We start from the raw sequence: 23,088 nt of genomic DNA, 5'->3' as shown, positions 1-23,088 counted from the left end.
TTATTAAAAGCACACATTTAGACAGAATCTGTAGGACGCAGACAAGGATTTACTTCACAACTATTAATAGCAACAAATACCTTTCAGTTAAAGGAAAGCAGCAAAAAGCATCTTCCAATTACCAAAGAACAACATCTCATTTCTGTGTGAATGGTTGGACAGCACAAAAAGCCAGCCCAGCTGACACACCAGTTAAACCATTTTACTCATGCAAATGCAATCAGGATATTTTCAACAGTCTACACTTTCACATTTACATCTAAAACCCCAAAATATTATCAAAAGTATGTTAATTGATAATTAAATACTGAAATGAAGTAAATGTCAACAATTTTTCTAAGAAAATACACTAGAACTGAGGAATCCTCACAGCAAGCACGAAGAACTGGAGCATACAGAGCAATCTGTGTTCCCCCCATTCTCAGGCATGGGTGGCAGCAGAATAGTATTTCTCCTCTTCGAGACATACTGGTCTGGAAAATCCTAATAACAAAATGTTGGCATCTATAATAATGCAGGATTGCACGTTAAGGTGTGCTCTTCCAAGCAGGGAAGGTTTGGGGTCTTTTTGTATTAATTAAGTAGCAAAAATCTGTCTCATTACAGTGTACAACCAGAACTAAGTAATGAGAAGTCTTAGTACTTTTTCATGAGCTACCTATATGAAGGAAGTTTTTTAAAACCTCTAGAACTCTGAATGAAATTATTATAATTCTAGAAAAATAAAATACATTTTTAGATTTAATAGTTTCAGTGAAACAAAACAAAATACACTCTCAGTGAATTCAAAATGCTTACAAGCCAAAAAGCAAATAAAAAAATCCTGAAATTTGATCTATATTTATAAAGAAAATCATGACTCAGTTGCTGAATACCTGACTTTAAAACCAACACTGATCTATAGTTGGATATTGAGAAAAATAAGGTTAAAAAATACTAGCACATCCTGAACTTCAAGACCTTTGAATGCTGTACCTTCTGGGTAGACTGGAATTTCAGCTAATGAATAATGAATAATGGATATCTTAAGAGGCTGCCAGAAATTCTTAGTACAATATGTAAAATGCATTAAAGAAACTATTTTTAAAAGGGCATAGATTTTCCTCTATGTATATATTGCAAAATCATCTATGGAAAGAGTACCTCAGAAAAAGCCCTCAGTGACTGCCTGCAGGCAGAGGACTATTTCTATTGAGATATCCATAAACCAACTCAGAGGCCTCAGTCTACTCTTGGGAGAAACACTCTTGTCGTTAGTGAGATGTACAGCCTGCATTAAAGATAATTTCTTTTCTATCTAATGTGTATCTCCAAACTCAAGGAGAAACCCTCACAAATATTTTTTCCCCACTTATTTTTGCTGCTTTTATCATCTCCTAATGAAAACTATTTGGTCTCTAACAGCATCAGTAATTTGGCTCCCATAGGCTGAATAAGGAGTATAATAAAGGGAATGTTCCAAAGTTCTCGGTCCAGGTTCATTACTAGTTTGGTATCACCGAAATCAAAGGAGTTGGATTAGAATGCCTTGGATTCAAAAACGTTTTGCCTGGCTGATATGACCAAACAACTGCCAAAGAGGTCGTCAATATAAATGGCATTAGCTAAATATTTATTTTACTATTTTCATTTTCGTGAAAACTCCCTGAAAAAGTTTTGTGATATTTACATTTGAAGGAAATGCAGGGGATTTCTTAGCACAGATTCAAGCCCTTTGCTAAGCACCTGCTGGAAGTTGTATTGTACTGCATTCTGATGCATCGCCTTTTGCTGTTTAGGATTTGCCACTGTAATGACTGCATTTACTTTTGTTAAAATAGAGAGACTGAGTACTTCTTAAAGCCACTAGGCAAGCTAAGAAAGAGGCAGACTGAGGCAGACAGAGAAAGAGATCAAGAACAGATAAGATTCACTTTAGAGACACCATTTCATAATAAACATCCACCCAACAGAAGTATGTTTTACAGAGAGATCAAATATTGATAAATAGCCAACAGTCTCTTGGGAGAGAGAATATTTAATGAAAAAACAGCTGTAGAGGAAAAACGCAGTTTTGAGCAAATGGTTTTAGAGAAGAAATAAAATTTAAAAAAAACCAGTCACCTAGGAAAGACACAATTTAGGTCAAAATAATGAACCAAGAGAAATACCCTTTGAAGATAAATCAGAGAGATAGATCCTTTAGAAAAAGGGAATTCACACACTAATAGAAAATAGCCAAGAGCCACAAAAAAAAAAATGCTTAGAAAAATATGAGGTCTTTTCCCTGGCTTTTAGGCTGAAGCCAAGAAAGTCAATTGTCTGTTCTCTAAATCCACCTGCAAGCCATCTAAAAAGACTTTTTTATTTATTATTTGTTATTGATTGTTCTGAAACAATCTATCAGTATTCCATACTTCCTGTCTTTAAACCACCTATGTCAAAATCTAGCGATAACAATTATTTCCTTCCCCTTCACTGACGAACAACTCCTTTGAAGGGCAACCAAGAGGAGGCAGCTTAGAAAGGCAGCTCCCCTGGTGATGTTTGGATGGCCTCTGCACACCCTCATACAAGCAGAGGGCTATGCTCAGCCCCTCATCTTCTGCAGCCAAAGCCCTGGACTTCCTCAAGCCTCAGCTCCTTTGCTTGCTGATAACAGGAAACAAGCTTCTGAAGCAACTGATATCCAAACCACGCAACAAAGCCTCATGGGCTGTGTAAAACTGCATTTACTAAGAATAGAGAAAGTAGAAATGTTGTGAAGATAACAGCTTGCATGACAGATCTAGTTCAACTTTGCAAAAGCTAACCTAGACAGTCCCAATCTGGGTCAGGTGCAGCATAGAAAGCAATTCATCTTGATTCCTGACCCTCTGGTTTGCTGTGCTCTGCCTTCCATCTGCAGGTGCTCCAGCTGCCTCTCAGTAGGCATCACAACTCGCTTTGCTTCTTTCCTTCATTTGGTCCCCACAACCCCTTCTTCAGTGTGCAATACCCCAGCACCAAAGTCTCTCCCAGTTATGCCACACCATATACTTTCCAAAGTCCTTAGCCCCTGTAATAGTGGCTTTGGAAAACACAGACTCTAACTTCCCATTTTTGTGTCCTTTATAGATACATATAAATATATACATGCACATATTAGAAAAAAACATCATCTGCCTCCTATCAAGATCTTGTACTCTCTATTCTCACAGTACTGATGCATGTCAATTTTCTCCATGCACAGTGTCAAGCCCATTGTTTCCTTTTAAAGAAAATTTAGATACAATTCCCTAGTCCAGTTGAGATATGAATTGCTAAATGATTAGAGCAAATTTGTCAGATATACATGGCAATATACCAGAATGATGCATAGACAATGTAAGGGATTGGCTTGCACAACAGGGTACCAAGTCCACTCGGCTGCTGCACCAAGTAAATCCAGGCATGTCAACACATCAATCAGCTAAGCCTGCTACTACTGTAACTATGAGCCTGATCTGGAAAGGGAGACTAAAGCAAGAGTACAGGCACTGCACATCTATCTCCTATTTTGATCAAATCCCCTCTTCCCAGAAACAGCTATCCTTCTGAGCCTGAACCTACTGTTAGGATTACTTAAATCTGACATGGTTGGGCAAATTTGCAGTTTCAAATTAACTTCTCAACTGATCTTAATAACTGACATAGAAAATAAGCCCTTGTCCTTGATAAGGGCCAAATGTAGTTTTCACTGGCAGCTGACTGAAAACATATCTCCAGACACACCAAAAAAAACCCCAAAAACCACCAAAAAAACCCAAAACAACAACAAAAAAAGGAGCTGAAGGTGAAGTGTAAATATTCAGTAGCCTACAGGGACAAAACTAACTAGAGCACTATTTTTTCCTGGTTTTCCTCCCATCGAACACTGAAAAATTTTGTTGTCTTCATTTTTAATTGTGATAATACTGAATTTTGCTGGTGAATGCAAACTATGTTTGAAAATACCATGAGTTACCTTTTAAAAGTGCAGACACTTACTTTGTACATTTTTTATACTCAGTCTTTCAAGTTTGTTTTGAAATGACATTGCATTCATAAATTTATCCAAATTCAATCAAAAAAACCCCAAATAAAATGTGATTGACTGGCTATGCACATTCCTTTTTCTAACTTTTAAAACAAGGAAGCCAAATATCAAACCCCATTCACCAATTTATGGATTTTTTTTTAATATTCTCTTGCCATACACATCTGGAGCTAGAAAGTTAGAGGACAAGGACATCTTTCCACCTTTTACCATATCCATGCTTATGTTTCAGAGTTAAACCAGATTTCAAAAAATCACATTTACAAGGAAAACTCTTCTTCTGTCCTTCACAGCCTCCATTACAGGAAATCCTAGGACTGGGTGGAAAGCCTTTAACTGTCAGATAATGAGAATGAAGAGAAAAATCCATGAATCTCATACAAAACTGGAGAGAAGAAACAAAGGATTGATCACCTGAATATCTGCTCTGGTGGCAACGCAATTCTTCTGAAATAATATCCAAGAGGCCAAGCCTAGACAAGCTGAGTCCCATCCTGCTCATCAGCATAAGAAACTTGAGCACAGTCTAGCAAGGAGGCAGCACAGATTCTGCACCAGCAGTTCCTCACCTTTGGCCGGGAATAGGCTATGCCCCTCCATGTGTCCTGGGCAAAGGAGCCATGGAAGGCTGATGGCCAGAGACTGATGTGAGTTTTAGAGAGGAAATGACATGGTCTGATAAATTAGTTTTGTTAACAAAGTTTGTTTAATTTTTTTAACTTTCTTAAAAGGATGCACTAAAGTAGATACAGAGCTAAGGTAATTGCCCTCTTAAGGTAAATTCTAAATCCACCATTTGTCTTCTGAAAGGGTTCTTTTGAACTAACAGAAAAGCACCATTTTTTCCCGTGACAAAGCACCATTTTGTCCCTGCCTTTTTACACACTGGGTGTTCCAACCTGCTCCTTGTGCTCTCATACAAAAATATTTCAGATGTAGCACGTCTGATGATATTTAACACTTGCCCAGAGACTTGCAGCTACAGGTACCATATGGTTAGACTGTGACTACAAAGATACATGGCACACTGTAAAATCCAAGTGCATAAGCACTGCTTTAATATTTCTGAATGCTCTGATCTTCTTGAACAAGTCTTGTTTGTGGGCTGGGGAACTGGAGATCAAAATCTATGTATTTAAAACAGTTTTATTTAATGTCACACAATCCATGATATGTATAAACTGGACCATGAGTTTTAAGTATGTTGAAGTATTTTCTTGAACAATAACACTGAAACTGCAAACTTTCATAACTGTCAAATTTACAGTTTTACCTAGACATGATAGAAACTACTTGTATGCATTGGGACATCCTCTACCGATTTGTTTCTAAGAAGCCACATTCACTATATCCATACTGCTAACATTGCTGTCCATGCATCAATACTGCACACTTTAGAAATGAATATATTGAAATGAATAATCCAAATATGGTAGTTAAGCTGTGCCACACAGCTGATTATACTAAACACACCACTACAACTCATGCTATGACATTCACCATGCATGGAACAGACAACCATTGATACCTAAAGAGCTACTCTCTCTACAGTTTTAAGGGTTTGATACTGGGCATCTAGTCTTTCAGAAAAGTTGCAAATACTCTGCAGTTGCTCAGCTTTTCTCAAGGTCAGTCCATCAGTGATTAACACTTTAGTAAATACTTTTGAGGCTCGTATTTGTAAACAATCTCTCTCATTTTGCTGGAGATTTTTTTTATGGGGACAGCTTTGTTACTTCCTGTTGTGAGGTTCAACACAGTATGTTTTCTAGGTGCTTGATTTTTTTTGATTTTTTTGTTTGATATGTATGTCGATGGAGATAAGTGTTTTAATTACTTTTTTAATGTCTATGCTTTTGTATTTTCTCCCTCTCTCCCTTTATTTCCTGCTGTTGAGATTACTGCCTCATCTCCACAGCAGGTGGCTCCTTCAAATATGTTTTCTCTGTAAGCCTGGTAGATTAATTTTGTAATATAACTGCTCCTTTTCTGTATTTTTTATTAATGATTTATTTTCATTGGAAGAGGTATGCTTGCAAGATTTTTAGGAGTAATTCCCTAATGATGGCTAAAGACCTCATTCATAGAAAATTAAAAGTAAAGGGAAAAAAGTAAAAGAACTACACTAGGGTTAGTCTTCTCTTACCCTCTTAGAATGAACAGTGTGTAAAGCATATGTGAAAATACCCTTCACATCTACCAGTGTGAGCCATACACAGCTGCTGCAGTGCATTCTAAATTGAACACCTATATCCATACCATGGCTTTTAAAAACATCTGAATAAGTAGCTGAACCTGGAAGTAATGCAGTCTGTAGGTCTCACACCTTACTTTTTTGCTAAATTAGACACAGAGACAAGTGTATGAACTCTTGCAAATGGTTTCAAAATAATAGGAATGAAGGAGTCAGATTATTTAGAACTAAATTTGGTTTTATAATCCAATTTCTCTTTGATTATCAATTGTCCAAACCCAGTTTAGAGGTAGCCAAAATTCACAGGAGCTAGACATCAGAAAGTGCAGATGGGAATCACAGGCAGAATTGAGAATCAATCCATGTGAGTGATGGAAATTAGGATTATGACAACACAATCAGTGTTACCTGTCTGAGCATGGGATACAAAACACTGCAGCCTTGTGGTTCTGCCCTTGCAACATTTAGTGATCCCATGATCAGATCAGACTGACATCTAATGTCGACCAAAGTGTCCAAAGGTGAACCATAACTCATTAGCCCCATCAGATATAGACTCCACCCCAAATTTGATTTTATTGTAATCAGTCCAACCTTAGACAAGGCTTTAGACTACCCTCCACTGCCTACCTCCAGTCTTAATTGCTGTTTTTAATTTTATTATGGTCAACATATGGGACCTGCACTTTGAAATTTAATGGGGTAATACTCAAGCATGACTAAAATAATGTATTTTAATGAAAAAACATCTGTGTTTCAAGATGGTAAAACAAAGACCTGGAGAAATTATGTAATAATTGTTCAAATCTCAATATCTGGCTATTCAGGCAAGCACCATGAAGATTTTGAACTCAAGGTTTTGAGCATTTATCCTCTAAGAGAACTCTTAAAATGCATACCTCAGAACTGAAGCATACTGTATCACTAAGTGTTTTTAAAACATAATTCTTTAAAGGACACGCTAGAAGAAGTGATACTAGGTTGTACAAACAAATACAGATTTCTAAATTAAGAAACAGATGGTAATTCTAGCCTTTCTTCTGTGTTTGGAAACTGATACTTAATGTTCACCATATCTGAAGTAATCGAGTTGAGGATGCTAGGAAGTTAGCTGGTAGCCCCAGCAAATGAACTTGCTGGAATGTGAAGATCACTGTGAAGTAAACCTTATCACAGAAAAGGATGAATGCAGATATCTGCTTACCTTCCCTCTGGTTCTGTTCTGCCTGTTGTTGTTTATTGTAGGACTTAAAGCACTGAAACTGTTTGCTATGAATCTTGATTTGTAGAACATACGAGTTCTGTAAATTGTAATACAGAGTAACTGAAGAAACATCTGCTGTAAAAAATAAAGTGGAATATTGCTGCAAACCTTTCTTAACTCATCTTGGTAACATTTATTATACTGGCGACAAATTTGAAAAGGTCGCTAGTGAAAATGCATTTAGCAGTCTGAGTCCAATCCATCTCTACCACAAGAATGTATCATTCCACCCAGGAGCAGAGCTTGTTTCAGTCTGCTTACAATAGAGCTAAACTGGACTTTAGTCCTGGCTGGAATTTGGTCACTTCCCACCATGGACTTGAGCTGTCATTTTTCAGGAGCATTCTTGAACCAGGAATGCTGAAGTTTCAGATCTGACATGCTAATGTTGTCAGTTCCTTCCCCTCTTTCTTCTACAAGTTTGTTCCTAGCAGTAACCTGCCAATGGAAAGACAGGGGGCTGTGTTTCCTCCAGACACCACCCAGATAATATTTGCCAGTGGGATACACTGCACCACCCTAGAGGAAAAGAAGCTAGACCCAGCGCTTACTCGTGTTCAGTAAACACTGCTGAAGCGGCCACAAAGCAAGATCACCTCCTCAGGGACCATCTAGCAGTAACTTGAAGGACACACACAAATCTATCATCTCAGAAACTGTATGTCACAGTGAAGTGATTTTTATACAGCACAGAAAATCCAAATATGTGGAAGCAAAAGCAAAATAAACTGGATGGTGAGACTGGGAGTAACAGACTCCTGAAAAGAAAGCAGAAAATATTACCACACCTGTTTGCAATGGAACCAATGTCTTTCCCCAAGGAGACTCATTATAACTTAACTGTCTAATATGCCCTGTTTATAAGCAGTCATGCTGCTATACTGAAATAATCTAAGCAAATGAAAATTTACAAAGGGAAAATCAAACAGCATAGCAAAGATGTATTCATATGTCTCCCCATTTCAAAACATGGGGAAAAATCTTGAAAAGCTGGATCAATAGTGGCTACATAAAATAAATAGACAGGGAATGGGTATGAGAGCAATGAGAATGGAAATGAGAGCAAAACTGGTGATAAACATTCTCAAAGAAAAAAACACAAATACTTAGTTGGCATCATGAAGAAAAACAAATACTAGGCCTCTACAGTATTGCAAAGCAACAGCTGAAAGAACCAAACCATCAAAGGCAGCAAATTCATCCTGTAGAAATATATGAGGACTAATTAATTAATTAATAATCTGGAATAACACCTTTGTTAGATCACAGGCACTGCACAGGAAGAAGTTGCAATGAGATATACTGAGACAACATCAACTTATATTACCTAAAAGCAACCTGCATTTTTGATATATTAGGAATATAATAGACAATAGGTGGTATCTGTGTTTGAAATCTAAACACTGATTTTTATAATATTGTTTCCTAAATTTGGTGGAATAAAGCAGCAAAGACTCATAGAAATATCTAACTACAGCCATTTCTCCACAACTATTCCTCTGTTTCACACTACTTCCATAGCTCCCATTCTGTTTCAAGATAGTGACCATGAAACAATAGGCTGAGTCAACCACAGCTTTGCACCCTGTATAATTGGATCTATATTAAATATTTGTAAAAACTTACTTCTCTAGGAAAAAAATCCCACATGCTAAGTAATATTTGCAAAATACAGCACAGCACTTTCCAGTCATTCCTATTTTCAAAACATTACAAGGATTCATCTTTTCTTTTTTCATATGTAGAAGTCTTCAGTGTAACTCAGCAAGGTCTTCCAAAAGCTAATGAATGATTAGCACTCTGTGAAATTTCAATATAGGAAACAAATATTTTTTCCCAGTTCTTTGTTAATATATTATATTGTCTCACCTTAAATCTTAGCATGTTTATATACTGGTTTTGTCCACATGAAAGAACAAAAGGATGCTATAAAACTTATTCAGTAATTACTCCTGTGTTGTTCCGCCTACACTGCATTTTTTACTCACTTCAGGTAAACCATCTCTACATATATTTTAAAATGATGCCTCAAGAAAAGACTTTTAAATGTTATTCATTATCCTGCAGCACAGATCTACAACTGAAAACCTATCATCAGTGCATTCTGATGAAAAGGTAATAATTACATCTTTTTTTTCCCTTTTTCTACAGCACAATATTTGACCTACGATAAAAAAACCCATCCTATCAAATTTCCATTTATTATTTCTACCTGAAGGGCTTTGCCAGCTCACACAAACATAAATCTCCATTTGTCAGGTTTAAACTGTACCTGTCCCAGATGCTATGAGACTTCATAGCTCTTGTCCCTCAAAAATTACCAAATAGCATCATGCAACATAACCTCCCTGCAGCCTCCCCTGACCCTTGCAATCAATAATATCCGTAACCTGTGTGGCAACAGTTAAGTAGTACAGGAGCCGTGCACTATCCCAGTTAACCACATTGAGCTGTGATACTCAAATCTGCTCCCTTGTGTCTGCTGTGATCAATTTTAATCTCTGCACCAAGAATAAAAGAACGCAGCCCCTTGTTTCCGAATTCATCTGAAACGGATGTTATAGATTTGTAGGTCTGCACAGGAGCTGTGGGTTTAATACAACCAGCGGCTCAAGGAAAGAACACATCTAAGCTATCATTCATTCTCATTACCCTCAGTGCATTTTGGATCTTCAGAAGCAATAAGAAACACAGGAAAATGCACATGTACTGACTTTAGGCAAGCTGATTTTGTTAAAATAACATCAGGTAACTGTTCTTTGCTAGAGCTTTATGCATTACTGCCAGGTAAGCTGGAGGTCAGTCTTTCCATTACAATTACTTTGCTTAAAGGTTTATGAATAGGCTGCCAATATTAATTTCTTCTGGAAATGTGTCATATACAGTAAATTAAACAGAAATTCCCTAGAAATAATAAAGCCTAGCTCTGCTGAGTTAAAAAGAAACAATTATTTCAGAAAGAAAGAATAAATCAGGTTTCTGATGGTATTTGTTCTCTCACCTCCAAACTAATTTTATTTAAAAGCTGGCAATTTTGCCAGCCAATTAGACTAATTAGACAATGGCATCTGAATGTAGAACAGGAAGAGAGTAACTTTAGAAACCTACTCCAGTAGAAAAAGTGCTTTTTGAATCTGTCACACTACCAGAATTCATGTTTCCAGAGTTCTCGTAACTGCATATTTATAGACTTGGTTATATTGGCTCCTCATCAGCAGCTCCAGTGCCATGAATCATCTATCAAAACATTTGAGAAGATTTTCTTACTCATTTCTTTAAAGCAACATTCTGAAGAGACACTTTCAACATGATTATGCTCCAGTGTTCACTATCAATTATGAAAAAAAGCACACAGTTTTATAATTGCAGGTGAATAATAAGTATGTGTCATCAGAGGCTTTATCTTCTCAGATTGTCACACACTGTGTGTCAGTACAGAATACCCTGCAACAAATATGACATTCTTGTAACATGATGGAGGGTCAACGAGCTTTCTCACTCACGCGATTTACCCCCTACACATCAATGTCCTTATCATTAAGTACATATTTATCTCCCTTTCCTTTTAAAGGCAACTGTAGTAAGGAGTTTCACGTAAATATTCTGTTAAAGTGATATTCTCCTACACAAGTAGATCAGCTCAGAAACATTACAGCGACTGCACAGCTACCCCTTCATACTTTCACATACTGGAAATAACAAAGCAAGTTCATACTTTGACCAACTCCTATTCTGAGTAAGGGTAAATGACAGAAAAAACTCATGAATTGTCCTAAGTTTTTTTAATCTATTAATTAAATCTGAATTCCTTTCTCAACAACAACATATACGGTATTTCATATAAAATTTTACTTAAAAGACAGAGTGTCTTTATTAACTAATTTTCATCAAATGCCTGCATTGGGCACTTCTCATACTGCTGACAGGGCACTAAATCTGAGACTTTGGGTCAGAAATATAGTGCAGTGGAACCTCAGATGCTTTATGGTTACTATCTAGAAAACAGAGAAATGGTGGTGCACATCTCCAAATGCCTCCTCAATGACCAACAGTCAGGAACATGAAATGAAACACGGTCACTGAAGATCATGGGTCAGGTACTTGGCTTGTAGGTTCAGATACCTGCACAGGCGTGCACAGAAGCTTCCTCTTCCTCTTAAATTTATGCTCTTGGTGGGGAAGAAAAACACCCAAAATGGGAAATTTATACTTATGTTAAGCAGCAAATTTTTGTGATACTTAAAGCATCAGTGAGGTAGGACTGTATGTCTCTTTTCACTCCATGAAGAGATGGCTATGACACATGTCAGGAAGTTAAAACAAGACACCTCAAATTACCTGCAGTGATGGTGCAAATACTCCCAAGGGAGCATGTATTTCCTCTGACATGGCATTCAACCCATGCTAACACCAACCAAGGCACACAAATTTACCTGGGAGTGAGCCTGACTCCTTAATGTCTGCTTGGTGCACATTTTTGTATTTGCAGTACTACAACAGGAAGAGTCTCTCCCAAAAGAGTTTCAAATGGTAACAAAAACCAGATCAATAAATAGAAAATCATATTACACAGTCCCACTAGGTCTCTCTAACAAGGATTTCTCTCTGAAATGTTCATGCTTGTCTAGTGCTGCTGCTTTTAATCCTTTCACACCAGTGGGTCCTACATGCTTGCATTAGTGCTAATGTAAAACAAATGAACATTTTATACAAGGATATCCACTCTCCCCAAGTAAAGTGGTTAATACCAAAGTAAGCTTTAAGAATGCAAATTATTTTCCCTGTGTGGCTGAAAAACTACATGAGTTGTTAATTTAAAAATTATTAGCATATAAAATCATAATTATCTCTGCAGTTAATGTACAGTTCACTGACAACTTTTTGGACCATTACAATTAAGAAAGGCAGCATCTTTAATGAAGTTACAAAACGCATTGTTTATTAAATAGCAAAATGTATCTTTAATTAATTTAAATATTACAATCCGATGAAAAATTATTTCATAAACCTCAAGACAAATTATGTCAGAGATGGAGTATGCATTTTGTTCCCCTATGAATCCTAAGCAGCACTTTCAATTTGCTCACATGTTTCTGTTGTATGCAAATCTGCTCTTGAAATTGCTTTCAAGTGCCTAAATCCAATGGCACTAGCATAAATCTAAGATGCAGTTTGTGCTATTCTTTCTTTTTTAAAAAAGATTTAATTTCTTGTCAAACGTAGAATTTGGCAGTTCTAGTAAATGCAGCTTTTCTATTAATCCATCAGAAGAAAACTGAGAACAGATTTCTGTGAGAGTCACAAAACCAGGCTCATTGAAATATAGACTATTTGGGGATCTACTGAATTATATCGATTTGCTGTTGTGTTTTGAACTAAAAGGTAACTTTTATTCAAAACTGTCAAAGGCTTTGAAAACATGCTATAATGCCAACATATAAGCACAGACTAAGCTAATTTTAAATATTCTTTTTTTTTTCTTTACACAAATTAATCTCTGCACACTGTCAAGAAACTTTTTGCTCTCTGTCCATAGTTAGACTTACCTGCTTGATATTGCTCGCCACTATCTGAAATGGCTGAGAGCTGCACAATTAAAGAAAAAGTTTAGCTGTTCACAGCATTAGGCTCTTCATTGCACTTTGGATCCAGCCCAGACCAAAGTCAGTATTAAAATGTATTGATTTCTGGATCACTAAGACAAAATTAATACATTCAACATCAATTATGTCAACATCAACTTGCCACTGAATATTTTGACAGTTTGGAAACCCTCAGTTAGCTATCGGACTTTCCTGGGCTAATCAATAAATTGGGAAAGCTGATATTATATTCAATTTCTTTATGCTAAAACATTGCCACATTCTATCTACATCTGCTTTACCAGAAATATTTTCTGTGCAAAGCATGAAGGAGAAAAAACTCTTCGGTGTAATATTATAATAGTAAAACTGAAGTTTTAACAAGCACCAAACTTTTTTTAAAAATCTTCTGACAGTAGTAAAAAAATTGATAAATTACATAATTACATGCAATTATAAAATACAACCACAGATAACATGTTTAGAGTTGAAATAAAAATACGCAGATCAAAAGATAATAAACTTGCTTACTTTCACATTTGTACAAAAATTTTTGAACATAGAAACCCATCTAGAAACATAATTGGAATTCTCTTGTGACTACCCATGTGCCAGAAGAAAATTCTAGCAGGGATTTGTAGGCAAGTTGGGTAGTGAAAATCAGATACGTTTGTGAAAGCACTCACAATAAAATCAAGTTTGAAAAAGGTTTCCCTGCAGAAATCTGACGTTAACTGTAACACAGTTACAGGTGTTAAGGACCAAACAGGACAGTACTTGAAACAAACTCCTTCCTAGGTGTGCACCTAAATACTCTCATTGATTTGGGCCTAAGTACCTTCGGGACCCATCCCTTGTCTGCCAAAAGATCTGTATGTCTGTACATTACTGATGCAGAGGAAAAGAACCTCAGGAGTGCCAGGAGACTTTCAGAGCAAGCATTCTTATGTATTCTGAGATGTTCAAAACTGGATATGGTCCTAGGCAACCTGCTCCAGCTGACCCTGCTTTGAGCTAGGGGGCTACACTAGACAATTGCCAAAGGTCCCTTCCAATTATTTTACAATTCTATGAAATATGCCCTGGTTGAGGTCCTAAGCCATGGAAAGATTTCTGAGGTTTTCATCTGCGATTTAAAAAAATCCACTACTACAGTTCAGTAAAAGAAAAGTATTCCCTATCAGGTGACCAGACACTCATAGAACAGAGAAATCAACAGCAGGTATGCTTCCATCAGTTACAGAGCTCTCCTAGCCAGTGGCAGGGGACCAGGAATCAGACCCCTTCTTCCTCCACCCACGCTACAAAGAAACAAAGCTCAGCCATGGAGAACTAGAAAACACAGATCTCACACAAGGGTCGAGAGCTAATTTCTGAAATGTCTTCCCTCCAAAACCTCCTTCCATCCTTCTAATTAGTACCACACATACTTGTTCGCAGAAAGCACATCTTACTACACAGTCCCTTTCCTAGTAAGTGATGGAATTGGGCTTGCCTTATTCAACAAAATGACTCAATAATCTTGTAAAATCAGAGTGTAGGAAAAGGACAGTGACTTTAAACCAAAAACTGAATACAATTTTCCTCCATTCACAGATGATTTCAGTCGTTAGCATTTAAAAACAACTCAAATATCACTACCTACAGCTGTGGATGTTTGCAACATGTAACAACAGTAATTCTACCTCTCATGTCATTTTATAACAGGTTACGACTGATACTGATCAATGCTGGAGCCTCCTTAAAGTCCATGTAAAAATCCCACCACACAGATGGAAAAACTTGACTTGTACCTTCACTGCCCTATTGATAAAATTATCTTTTAGAAGTGCAGCATAACCAAATCAGTTATATGGAACCAAGACTTTTACACCAGTATTTTAAATTATAAATTAGTTTTGCTTTACATATAAAATTAGACATAGAATGACTTTAATTAACCTTAGCAACAACAACAGTTGTGTGAGGAGAGACTCAGATAAACAGAATCGTGTGCTAAAACAAAGTCTACCTCTGATTCTGCATTCTTTATTTCTGATTATAGTATACATATAAATAGAAAGCAAGTATTGACTTATGCATTCAAATGCAAAATCAAATCTGCATGTTGAAGGTATAGCATGTGGGATGAAAGTTTGTTAACCCTGCACTGACAACCACATCACCAAGCATACGCACAGATACAGCTCCATACCTTTAAGTATGTCTTTCCAAAAGCTCATGCTCTCCAATTTTTGGAGGGATGGATTATGATTATAATAACTCTTGAGCCTAAAATTAAATGCTGAGCAGATATACATTTATATATCAGACAGCTTTTTTTTTTTTTTTTTGCCACGCTCATCTCTATCGCCAACTTAACAGCAAAGAAAAAAGCCATTTTCAGAGACTCGTAGCTCAGGGAAAAAATAATGAATTAAGCCACATTTCAGAATATCTGAATAAAAAAATTGTTGAAGGGGCAAGAAGTGAAACAGTTTCTAAATGCAGTCCTTGCAAGATAAAAAGATATTATTGTTGAGGTGCTATAGGGGAGGTTTTGGAGACTGCACTATTTACTTATTTATTCATTCAACCATTTACACAGATAGTTTAGAATACTGGGCTGAAACCAAAATTCCTAATTGCATAAATTTTATGGAATGGGGGAACATTTATTAATAAAGGGTAAATCATACATCCAACTAAACACCTGGGAAGAAATTAACAGAACTGTGCATTCAGCAAATGAAGCCATCAGAAAGATGCCATAAACGGAATGCTGTTGTGACACTGAAGAAAAAAAGGAAGAAAATATAATATTTAAAATTTTGGAGGCCTTGTAATTAAATGTATAGCAGATGTAATGCAGAATTTCTGACAATACATCAAGATCCATAAACTTTATCAAATGTAAGTATTGATATTATAGCAACACCTTCCTATTTTCATTGCATGCAGAAATGCAAATCAGGTAGGCAGACAGCTAGCCATACTCTACGCTTGGCTGCATGAGTTATTTTGATACCAAGAGTAACAAATAGCACTTACTGTTTGTAGCACTTTCTATTTGCAAGGTGCTACACAAACAGTCAATCCTCAAAATATCCAGGATCCAGATAAGAGATCAACATTTATCCCTGCATTTTACAGATGTGCAAAGAAATGTAAGTGATTTGCTGAGGACCATAGAATAGAAGCAAGGTTGTGATGGCTCTTAGGCAATTCCCATAATAAGATTTTAAAAGGCTTGAAGAGTGGATTTTCTATAACTAGAATGTTTATGGTGTGTGAAGCATGCAGAATACTTCCTGCCTCCAACCCTGCTAGTGCAAGCATTGTCTGAACACTCATCTCCTTGAAACTGGAGCAACACAAACCACCCGTGCACCACACAGGAATCAAGGTGCTGAGAGAAAGGGAGCAATGTCCTTGAAAGGCCACTCTCTATGGTCTTAGAAAGGCCTTGTGGACCAAGAGAGCTGCTCAATTACTAGAGACAGGAATCAAGCCTCTGACATCTATTAATTATTGTAAAATGCTTGGTTTTGCAACTATTTTCCCCTTCCTTGTTTTAAGGAGATGGATTACACCTACAGACTGTGTCACATCATATTTTGCCAGTAGCCTGTACAGGCTTGACACAGGTAGAAAGATTCACACGTGTCAGTTGGGCAGCTACTGCATCTTTGGGAAACATCTGATTGCTAATATTAAAAACCAAGGAATAAGATGCTGTCAAAGGGTTATTCAGAGAGTAAATCAAAATTCACACTTAATTAAAAGTCCCCCTGTTTCCACCGACTCCACACAGAGTAGTAAGAGCTCAGCTGCAGAAGCCGAGCAGGAGGTGACTCTTTAATGAACGGCGCATTTGAACGAGATGGTCATTTGGTGTCAGCACAGACAATGGCCACCTTTCTTCAGGATTACTACTTTCCACTATTTGACTTTTTTTGGACATGTCTAATTATATAGCTTCTCTTACCTGTCACCTAGCAACCTTAGCTGTGATTTAATTATGGTATTTTTTTAAAATCCCATAATATATTCACTGGCATAACAATATGCTTATTCTTTGAGTTGAATAAGTAACATAATCAAAACTGGTATAAAAATCCTCAGAATATACACATTTCCCCATCTTTTAACTTACTGCAGCTGACCAGCCAGGAGAGGTTTTTATATAAATACTTTTTTTTTTTAACTTTTACATCTTACTTATTTGATACACATGACAGTAGTTTACAAAGAACAGAAAGGATCAGAATTCAGTAAAACATATATTCCGTTCACTTGTTCATTTTCTTTAAAGAAAAAGCTGACATCTAGGTTATCAAAGGAAGAAAACTATTGAAAATGTGGCCAGAACAACTATATGAGCTTTTGTCTTATTTTAATCCTTCCCATTTTTATCGTCTTTATGGATAATTTCATGACTTTCAGATTTTATTTCCTCAATTTGCCTTTTTTCCCCAGTTTATTTATTCTATCTACTTTTTCTTTCTTTTTTTTCCTTAATTTTTTTCAGTTTCATTTCATTGTAGAAATTGTTGTCTCCCATTTTTCTACTACTGTCCTACTGTCTTCTCTCCCATTTATCTACTTTTTTTTTTTTTTTTTTGAACCGTCCCTCATTTTGCTCAGGGTTTTCTCCTTCAGCCTTTCCTTCCCAGGCACACACCACGTGTTGTCTCTGGAGCAGCTGAAAGCAACAAGACTCAAACACAGCTTGCCTAAGGGCCCAGGGATTTGTCAGCTACAAGATGCTTTAGAGAAAATGTTTTCTTACAACTTACTTAGTGCCTCAAAAATGCCAGAAGAACTTAAAGTATGTTATGTTGGTTCTTTAAAATATAGATAATGTGTATTTAAAAAAACCCAACAAAAACCCCCAAACACTAACAAACAACAACAAAAAAACCCAAACACACGCAACACCACCCCCTCCCCCCCCCATTTTCTAGCCAAGCAGTAGGTAGGGTGGAGAATAATACTTTGTATTTGATTATTTTGAACTAATCTGTAGATTTCTGCAAGGCATCAGTGGGGTTGTGGGACTGCCTCACTGAAGGTGTTAAGATGTTGTAACAGCTGTTTACGGCAGCATCTGTCCTTGACTGCTGTAGTGAAAACAGCGTGGAGATGGTATGAATACTCCTGATACTAGTGAAAAATATCATATATGGTAGATGTCCTACTGGCTTAAATTCTATATTAAAAAGATACACAGCAAATTTTATCTTTTTTTTTCTACATGAAGTGCTTTAAGTAGTTTTTTCTTGATATCACTTTTCTCCAGTATTACCTGCTGTTGTACTGCAAGCATTTACTCTCATATTGAAATCCATGCCTGGTAAGGCAAAGTGGTCAGCCAACACTGTCTGTTGGGGTAAACCCCACATTTGCTCCCTATACAGAAGGCAAGCTTGCCCTCAAGCAAACCTTGCTCATACTTCAGTCATTCAGACAGGACGCAGAGCAGGGCATGCGTAGTCACTCCAGACACTGCATCAGAGCTGTGCAGACATAGCCATAAATGCCAATGGAATTAATTACATTCTGTTAAGTGAAGTTTGTGCATAAGCTTTTGTGAGAACAAGGCTTAATGTTGTTTTTAACATAAAAACACTTTACAGAACTCCTCCCACACTTCTTAAAACTGCATCCCTAATTATGGAGTGTGGAGCTCTACTATAAGTGATTGATGTTGTTTTGTGTGTTGTTATGGAAACAAACCAAGTAGGAGTTTCTGATTTGCGTATAGAATTTAGAGTCAGATTTTACAGTAAATAACTAAGCTTTCCAGTGTATAAGCAACAACACCATATGGCCATTAATCTCCACCAAAAGACTATGTCCTCACTTGCCACTACTTTATAAAACTAAGATCTTTCGAGGAAAAGGGCAAAAATCAATGGACCTGTTCCATCTTGTCACTGGTCAGTGAACAACAAAATGTGGTTGTCTCAATTAGGGACAGTTTATAGGTGTGAATATTTGACAAATTCACTCAAAACATTCAAAAGAAAGCAGTGTTTTAACCCATACTTGAATTGACAAATTCTGCAGCTCACAGGATGCCTGCTTGGGGATGCTACAGCTATACACAGGAATTTATGGAGTGGAAGTGCCAAATGAATGGAAAGTTCAAATGAATGACATATCTAAGTTAAAAGATAATAATTTTTGGTACTGAACATGCAGGATGTGGACACCTTCTAAACAGAAAAAAGGAGACCGGTGTTCCCCAAAGAGCTTACTATGCAATAAACAGAGGTTTGCAAAAAAGACTGCAAGTAAGTGTAAAAACAAAAGCCACAAGAAGAAGGAAAACATCAGAGGGGTATGGTTTAGTAAGAAAAAACAATGTTAATTTTGCTTCTGAGGAAGGCAAATGACCTAGATAGACCAGATGATGATTCCTGTCATAACCATTCTCCATTTGTACATATAGAGATGAACTTCTGCTCTGCATATCTGAATCCAGCCCTGCGCTGTGGCCGTCCTTTCTCCCGGCACCTGACAACAGGACCAACTATCCCTTTCCTTTGCGTCTGCTCTGTGGACTATTGCAATTCCAATAGAACCATCTCTTCCACCAAGAGGCATAACTGATTACTTTAGCTCTTACTTTGCACACTCCTGGACCCATTCCCAAGCAGATAAAAATGTTTAACGCAACACTCACCCAAAATGGAAGGTGTATTCATTTCCCAATGAACAGCAGTACCAAACAAACCTCTTGTAAACGTAGTTGTCACCAGTTCATACATCATGGCAGTCCAGTGGTTTCCTGACTTGTCTGCTTATTTTCCCCTTCTTGCAGTCATGCCAGAAGCACTCCTGGATTTGCCCAAAATCATTGTTACTAGCTCAAACATCCAGTAACCACTACAGTTCCCTGTCGAGCGCTATCAGACAGGCTTCAATTGGCCTTAGAGACATTCATCCTGATGAAGCCAAAACCCGTCCTGCCATAAAGGCCCATCTCAGCAAATCCCAGTCACAGAGGCTCCCTCATTTGGGTCCAAGGCATGTTCACCCCACAAATCTGCCATTCTAATATTGCATTCATTCCTTATTGAAAAGTCGGTCACGTCACCCCCAGAGGGCACGAAAACTTCCCTAACATCTCTGGAAGCAGCAGGAGAAGAATGGAAACTGCCCCAGCCCAGCTTCACTACCTCCTTATTCTGCCTTTGATTCTACCACTGATCCCAATTTTTGTTGCTCATATTTTTGCTCTGAGGAAGTGCAATGTCACTCTGGTTAGGGTGACAAGCTTCCTCACCCGTTCCTGACCAAAGTCACCTCTGCCTGGGAAAACACTAATAATAACTCTCTTCTGACATTAGATATTTATGCTGCCCTAGTGCCCTTTGTTGCATCCTGGGGTGATTTCTAACCAGGCCTTAATGTGATCCCATTAGTTATCTTCCAGCTTTGGGGACATCTAACATCCACTCTGTCTGAGTGTGTACAGCTATGGATATAACCCCTACAGGCCTCTGCTGCCTCCTCCTAACTCTTACTGATAATCCAGACATCAGGCTGGAATCTGGCTGAAGGGCATGGCTTAAATATCCTTCTTAGTGCACAGAACCACAGTTTGCGCCTCCTCTGAATAAGCAGTGCAGTGTCTTTACAAGGAAGCATTCAACAAGACTAGGCAAAATAAACAGCAGTCTTCTGTTTAGGCTTGTCTGCCTGACCCATGTGCTACAACCTTTGGGCCAAGTCTCTCCTTTCCTACCAGAAGGAAACAATGCCATTTAGATGGCACAGAAGGTGAATCGTAAAGACTGGTAATATTACAGAGGCAGGTATTAATATTATAAGCTGTTTCATAGGTGATATAATTGCAGTTATTTTTGACAATAAAAATCCATTGAAATTAGGATTTGAACTACATATAAATGTAGCCATTGGGCTGTGCTTCTACAGCCTCAGCTGAGTACTCAATTCTCATCCAAAAGTGAAACCAGGATTGAATAACCAGCAGCCAATGCTACTCCTCTATAGAAAGAATAACTAATACAGAGGGAATGAAATAAAAAGAGCTAGCAATGCATTTCCCCCCCAGCATATCAAGCAGGTTTTCATACGGAAGCAGTGGTCATCAATCACTACCTCATTACCAACCTGTCATCTGGGTTTAGGCTAAATGTATTCTGGCTTGCTGCCATACTAAATGTTCAATGAAACATCCTTAAGGCTCTCTACAAGTTCAGCTGAAGTCACACATGCTATACATCAAAAAGGAACATTAGCGTTATCATAGCTTAATAAATAGTGCCATTCTGGCAATGTAATCCTATGTTCTAGTGCTATCTTCCATTCCCAGTATTATACTGCTTAAGTAAACAATCTTGCTGTCTTGTGTGAAGTTTATTTAGTGATAAATGCATGTAAAGATAATTAGTCATACTGTTATAGGTACACTTCCATCGCAGCTGAAGAACATGAGCAAAAATAGCATAGGATTTTAAAAGCACACAGTGGCATAATGAACTTTATCTTGCAGCATTAGTTTATAATTCTTGCACATGGTAGTTTATTATCTAAGCTTCACTGTGCTGGAAAACAATGACAGCTGAAGGACCCCAAATCAGTGACTCTTCAAAATAACAGTGGCTTTAATACAGGATTTTTGCATACCATAGCCACGAAGATGACTGCAAAAATGTATTTCAACATCTGTGAATACTACTTACTTTGCGAAGAACTCCTGACTTAAGGAGGGATCCTTATACTTAGTCACTCATTTCCATGCACATTTGAAGCACTAAGTCCTGGATCTGTTTTCAAATTTAAAAATGCCAATAAAACATATGTATAGATTCTAAAGTGGCAGAAGCTTCAAGAGGCACCATAAAACAAATCCTAATAAGACATTTTTAGAAACATGAATCAGTTTATGAACATATTTTTTTTATATATAGTGAAAAATCATCTCAAAATTTAAGAATACTTTTTTGGCCTTGTATAATTTTTTTCCTTTATAGACACTGCATTTGTTATGCAATCAGGCACTACTATTGTTTAACTAAAATATGAGAAATAGCTCCAATATGTTTAACCACAGATTTTAAGTATGTACCAGGAAACCTGCTTTGACTAGTGAGCTGGGCTTGTTCTATGCAAAACACATGGAGCATAAGTCATGGATTCAAACCCTTACCTACATGTGACACTGTTCCTTCCCCTTGTGCATTGATGAAACTGAAACAGTAGCTGGACCAACCCCGTGAGAAGTCCTTTTCCAACATGTTCACAGATGCACACATACTTGAGGAAAGGCAATCCATTTTTTAAATTGAATTCTGACAAACTGGGGAGAGAGGCTGTTAAATGATTCTTTGGTCTGCTCATTATATCAAGCAAGCATAAATTTGCCTAAACCAGGCTTTTCCTTTCCTGTTCTCCTGCCTCATCTTCTAAGCCACATAACCAGAAGTGAGTCTTGGGACAAATTTTGTTGTCAGCAGAGTCTTAGTAACAAAGACTGAATTTCCAGACTTAAAACTGGAGAATGAACTTGTCTTTTCATCCTTGAGCTGTCTTGCTTTTTGCTTGCCTATTCTACAACCATTAAAGTTATCTTGTGCCTTTAAGAAAAGGTCTCTGCCACAAAATGGGGATGATCAAATAATTGTGTTTAGTGCTTAGAAAAGGTGATATGCCAAGAAGCAGTAGTTCACAGTTCCTGAGAGCAGTGATAGTGTATTTTGTGTGGTTCCTGTTCAGCACTGCACGGAAAAGCCATGATAGGTTTTCCTTTTATATTTTCTATTTCTGTATATATACAAAGGGCCAGGCATCAAACTTGCTGTAAATACTGTGTAATAATGCAGCTCAAAAAGCTTGCACTTGCTCGAGAAGATTTCACTGTACTTTTTTACAAAGATACTAAAGAAAAAACAATGAAATACATGTTGCATGTAAAAATCTGACTGCATTAAACAGTTCTGTCCTTAACCATAACCTTAATTCAGGGGCATTTTAGAGGTCACCCGCAACACAGTTAGCC

At 37.3% G+C, this 23,088-nt stretch overlaps 1 protein-coding gene across 2 annotated transcripts in view; it reads right to left on the bottom strand.

Annotated features, from left to right (window-relative positions):
• The window catches only part of DPYD (dihydropyrimidine dehydrogenase), a 348,239-nt gene that overhangs the window by 192,205 nt on the left and 132,946 nt on the right, over positions 1-23,088 (bottom strand). The gene's annotated exons all lie outside the window — the stretch shown is intronic.

Source organism: Corvus brachyrhynchos, unplaced genomic scaffold, assembly GCF_000691975.1.
Source record: "Corvus brachyrhynchos isolate BGI_N302 unplaced genomic scaffold, ASM69197v1 scaffold101, whole genome shotgun sequence".
Lineage (NCBI taxonomy): Eukaryota > Metazoa > Chordata > Aves > Passeriformes > Corvidae > Corvus > Corvus brachyrhynchos.
Note: the sequence above shows the minus strand (reverse complement) of the source record. Positions and strands in the feature narration are given on the sequence as shown.